Raw genomic sequence first — 6000 nt, 5'->3', positions numbered from 1 at the left:
CCTAAAGTGTCCGACTCCACTATCACAGCAGGCAGTGCATTCCACACCCCAACCACTCTCTGAGTAAAGAATCTATCTTGGGCACCCCTCCTATATCTCCCACCTAGTAACAGCTACATCCACCCGAGGAAATAATCTCTGCACATCCACTCTATCAATCCCCCTCATCATCTTATAAACCTCTATTAAGTCGCCTCTCATCCTCCTCCACTCTAAAGAGAAAAGCCCCAGCTCCCTCAACCTTTCCTCATAAGACCTACCCTCCAAACCAGGCAGCATCCTGGTAAATCTCCTCTGCACTCTCTCCAATACTTCCACATCCTTCTTATAGTGAGGTGACCAGAACTGAACACACTATTCCAAATGTGGTCTCACCAAGGTCCGGTATAGTTGCAGCATAACCCCACGGCTCTTAAACTCAAGCCCCCTGTTAATAAATGCTAACGCACTATAAGCCTTTGTGGCTCTATCCACTTGAGTGGCAACTTCAGAGATCTTTGGATATGAACCCCAAGATCTCTCTGTTCCTCCACATTCCTCAGTATAAGTGTTTTTGATCCCCACTCAATGATTGAAACTATGTTACTGATATTTGTGTTGTATCCAATTGTGGATTCCCTAACCAAACCATATTTTAGACAGCACATTTGTCATGTATATGTGGGATATTTTGTCAATTGCCTTCTCCTGGTCCAGGCTGATAAGGCAAGTGTTCACCCTCATTTTCTGCACATAAGTGATCGTATTCCTGAGCAGCGTAAAGCCATTAGAGATTTTGCCACCGGGTACAGCACAGGTCTGGCCATGGTGGATTACAGACCCTAGAGTAGACTTGACCTGATTGGTGATGACCTCAGTTAAAATTTTACAGTCCATACTCAACGGTGAAATGGGTTGCCAATTTCTAATTTCTTCCCCTTCTGACTTTCTGACTGCAGCTGAGTGTAATGATGCCTTTCCTCATGGATTCTGACACGCTGCTGTCCAGAAGCATATTCTTGTACACTTCCAGCAGGCCTGGGCCAATCCAGTCCCATTGAGCCGAATACAATTCAGCCGGGAAACCGTCGCTTCCAGGAGTTTTACTCGTCTCATGGGATTTGATGGCCATTGCCAGCTCATCCTGAATGAATGGCTTGTCCAGACTCTCCCACTCACTGTTGTCTAAGACCTCTGTGATAGATGACAGGACGGAAGATATGCTGTCCATTGGCTTCAGGTCATACTGTCCGACATAAAAGGATTTGCTGATCCTCAGAATGTCAGACTATGATGAATTTACTGGGCCATCTTCTTCCCTCAGAGTGCAACATAACTGATGTATATATTGTTTGAAAAGAATTGAACTCTCTGTAATAAAAATATTGAAATGTTTATAATGTATTCATTATTGAACTGAAACACCTCAGAGTGCATCTTGAACTCTGGAGAAAATGTGAATATCATTGCACTTTATTTATTGTTATGACAATTTGAAATGTTTTATAACATATCTAGATTTTAGATGAATAAAGTATAATTATGCAAAAAAATGTCTATATGCAACAGCTGTATTTACTTCAAAATTAGGGCCTTGTTCTGGCTTCCCAAAGATCAATTCCACAGTTCAGAAGCTTACACCACTTTTTAAAAGAATGATAATGTGCCACCCTCACACCTCTGCCCCTCAGGAACATCTTAATATGCTTCTATCCACTGGTCTCGTCATCCTTCTTCAAAAAGCTCATATCTCTGAATAATGTGATTAGAAAATGCATTGATTACACTAAAACAGCAATGAAGCAAAAAAGACAATCACCTAGAAAACTCAGGAAATGGGAAGAAAGCTTTTTTTTTCAATAATAAAAATTGCTGTAGAAATTATTCTGCGTCTAAATCCTCTTATTCTGTATTTTACATCAGCCACAAATTGATTTACTGGTAGTGCTAGACACCATTTTCTGTAAAAGAAATCAGAAAAAGTATTGGGTTGGCATAACTTGGAAAATATGCAGAAGATATAATATCACAACTGGTATGGCTGGTCTCAATTTTCAGCAATCTTTATATTGAGGGAGAGCAATGGTGCAGTGTACTGTCACTTGATAATCCAGATATCCAGCGTAATGTTCTGAGGATCTGGTTTCAAATCCCACAATGGCAGCTGCTAAAATTTGAATTCAGTGGAAAGAATTTGGAATTAAAAGTCTAATGATGATCATGTAACAATTATTGGTCATGACCTCCACTTTGAAAAAGCCTGCCCAAATATAATGACATCCACTGGACTCAGTGGATGCCTGCTGCGATGTCAACTAAGAACAAAGAACAACACAGTACGGGAAACAGGACCTTCGGCCCAATGAGCCTGCGCAGCCATTTTAACATTGTGAGTGCCCTCTTCTACTTATGACCTCCATGCCCACTTTGGGCACAGAACTGCAATCCAGTTTCAGAGACAATGGCTGAGATGTTAAGTCTTCACTTTCAACTCACATACTCATAAGCCCATCACACATTCACAAGGATCTCATTGAGACCACCGAGACACATATCCTGTTAAGGGTTTCACCCGCTACTCACATCTGACTGACATCCTTGTCATGTGTGTTTGCACGTCTCCCTCACAAATTTGTCTCCATGTAGGACAAGTAGGTTCACAATAAAAAGAAAGAGCTGATATCGGCAGAGGAGTTGCCAAGATCAAGGCTTTGAAAATAGGGCCATCCAACTGGATAGCAAGGATGTGGACCATGTCTGTGCTGAAAGTGAGCTATAACATCCATCAAACAACTGTACTGTGAGTGATTTTGCAGCATGTACTAATTATCTCTCCCTTCTTTGTCAGGCTGTTTGAAAAGCTGCCAGGGCCAGGCATTAGTCAAGCCATCAACTCCAATCCCAAGGACTTTGGATAAGGGATCTACAGGGAACCACATTGAAGGTCCATCACAACGCTCACCCACACCTTTCATCAGTGCAGACACACATTTCAGAACTAGAACTAGAGGAACCTTGAGGCCACAATCTGGTGAACACAGTGCACTATCCAATGCACAGCAGGTGGAAGCAGGAATGTCCTAGGTAGCCGAAGTTGGAAGACTATTGGAACCCAGGAACAGCAGAGTCAGATGATGAGCCACCGGACTCAGACCTGAATCAGTTAGTGGAGCTCCAACGACAGTCAAAGGAATATCAGGAAGTGATGGTAGCTGCACTTCTCAGATTACAGCATCCATTCACCTCCGGACTGTAGTGATAGCATGCCAACACATCAAGGTCAATACTGATAGATTGGTGGCCACCCTGGAAAACTTGGTCCAGGATCATTGGTCCTGCACTGCTGCAGGAGCTGTACTCCATTGCAGTACTCCATGTCATCCATTAGTGTTAATTTGAGTGGAAATGGGGCATCTCGATCTCGCGCCAACTGCCCTTCTCCTCAGACACCCATAGGTGACTCTGGGAATGTTCAGCAGATACAAATACCCTCTTCCTCTGGTCCAGCAGTTCCAGCTCCACAGGCTGAGGGTGCAACTGATCCACGCACAACCCTAAAAGCAGGAACCTTAGTTTCTGCACACACTAATGGCAATTGTCAGTATCCTTGGCCTCTCTTCTGACCACAGAGAGTGTCCCATTTCAATATTACTCCCAAGAACGCTAATGCTTGCACCTTAATGTAAAGTGGAATTGTTGCAAAAATCTCTTACCCAAATGCCACAGGATCTGGTGATGTGCAGTGTTGGCTCTACACCATTGAGGCTGAGGTGTCACCAAATCTTTCCTTCATTCTTGATAGTTGAAGGCAATAGGTGATGATGCTTGCTCATCCCTCATGCACTCTGAAAATCCTTGTAGCCACTGACTCAACAGGGTCTCCATGCTATGAGGCTCTTCACTGAATTGTGTACACTGCCTTTAGTCAGACAGATGTCAGACATTCTCAGATGTTATATGATGATCTCAGCACAAGTTTGGAGAATCTTGCTAACATACCATAAGCTTTCTTCACAACCTTCTCCACCTGTACTGCCACCTTCAAAGACTTATGCACTTGAGTACTAAAAGAGTATTATGACCGTAAGCCACCATTTATCCTGCAAAGGTCCCTGTTTAACTCCGCATTCTGAGAGTCGGGGGAGTCAGTCACTAGTTTCCTGAAGAGATTAAAGCAATTAACAGAAGCTTTTAAATTCAGATTGACACTAAATGTGATGCTCTGAGACCAACTGGTATGCAGAATCAATAATATGACCATATGTACTGGTAGAAGCAGAGCTGGACTATAAACAAGCATTACAGCTGGCTTTGTCCTTAGAAAAAGCAGCAAATGGAGCACAGGAGATGCAAGGTATTCTGATGGAGGTAACCCCCACACCAGGGCAACTGAGTTCAGGGACCACAACTGTGAGACAGGCAGCTATATAGCCACCCTCAGGAAGGATTTAGATATAAGGGAACCCAGATCTGCCCACAGAGCCGCTCCTAAACAAGGCCGAATTAGAACTAGACACACAGCAGCCCATGCAGAATCCCATCTGGCAAGGCATTGCAACTGTTGCCAATATCCGGATTTGGAGAGGAAAAACAAAGTTCCAAAACTGATATTTTGGAAAATGACACGTAGGCCAGGGTAAAGGAGAATGCACAGCCTGGAAGCTACACCTGCCTCCGACAAGAAACAACTACTTTGCATGGCAATGACCAAATTGAAACCTATTAAATTACCCATAGAACTGAACAGTTGTCCAACATTAATGGAGGCCGACACAGGCACAGCTGTATCCGTGGTAGGGGAAACAGTGTTCAACAAAATTCGTATTGGACTCCAACCCTTATCCCTAACTGAGACTTATCCCTAACCAGACTTACACAAAAGAACCACTGAGAGTGTTGAGTACAACCCATGTGTCTGTTGCTTACAGAAAGCAACTGGTTAGGCTACCATTGATGATAGTGAAAGATTCAGGACCGAATCTATTGGAACAAAACTGGCTGAAGGAGATCCAATTAGACTGGGTAAACATTTTTCAGTTAGAAAATAGTCGCTTCAGCGAAAGGTAGGGCATCCTCTTCCATCCAACTGGACGTGGCTGAGGGGGGGCGGGAGGTTGGTGGTGATGGCAAGGTAGCCTGGCAGTTGCTGTCTCAGTTAGTGCCATGGCACTGGCCCTCAAAACTGCGAAGCAGTGCTGCAAGAAGATCATTGTCCACCAGGCAGCAAGGGTGAATGATTAACCCATCTAGCATCTTTCCCCAAATTGCCCACTAGATCCTCCCATCTACCCTGCATGCTTCCAGCCCCTGATCCCCAAGCTCTTCCTTCTGCCCCCCCAAGAATCGCACTATGCTTGCCCACTGAGGGCCACTCCCTGATACTCTGCAGGAGTCATGCCATCATTTCTTTGTTGGCTCCTTCTACCCCTGATGTGGAGATGCTGGCATTGGACTGGAGTAAACACAGTAAGAAGTCTCACAACACCAGGTTAAAGTCCAACAGATATATTTGGTAGTAAAAGCCATTAGCTTTCGGAGTGCTGCTCCTTCATCAGGTAAATGGGATTTCAGTTCACAAACAGGGCATATAAAGTCACAAACTCAATTTACAAAATAATGATTGGAATGTGAGTCTTTACAGGTAATCAAGTCTTAAAAGTACAGAAAATGTGAGTGGAGAGAGGGTTAAGCACAGGTTAAAGAGATGTGTGTTGTCTCCAGACAGGACAGTAAGTAAGATTTTGCAAGCCCAGACAAGTCATGGAGGTTACAGATAGTGTGACATGAACTCAAGATCCCAGTTGAGGCTGTCCTCATGTGTGCGGAACGCGGCTATCAGTCTCTGCTCAGCGATTCTGCGTTGTCGTGTGCCATGAAGGCCACCTTGGAGAACGCGTACCCGAAGACCAGAGGCTGAATGCCCATGACCGCTGAAGTGTTCCCCAACAGGAAGAGAATATTCTTGCCTCGTGATTCAAGATTTGTCTCCCTCCCTTGCACTTAACTTTGTGTCTTATGTTG

Source organism: Carcharhinus amblyrhynchos, chromosome 16 (assembly GCF_965287045.1).
Source record: "Carcharhinus amblyrhynchos chromosome 16, sCarAmb.v2.hapA, whole genome shotgun sequence".
Classification (NCBI taxonomy): Eukaryota; Metazoa; Chordata; class Chondrichthyes; order Carcharhiniformes; family Carcharhinidae; genus Carcharhinus; species Carcharhinus amblyrhynchos.
Note: the sequence above shows the minus strand (reverse complement) of the source record.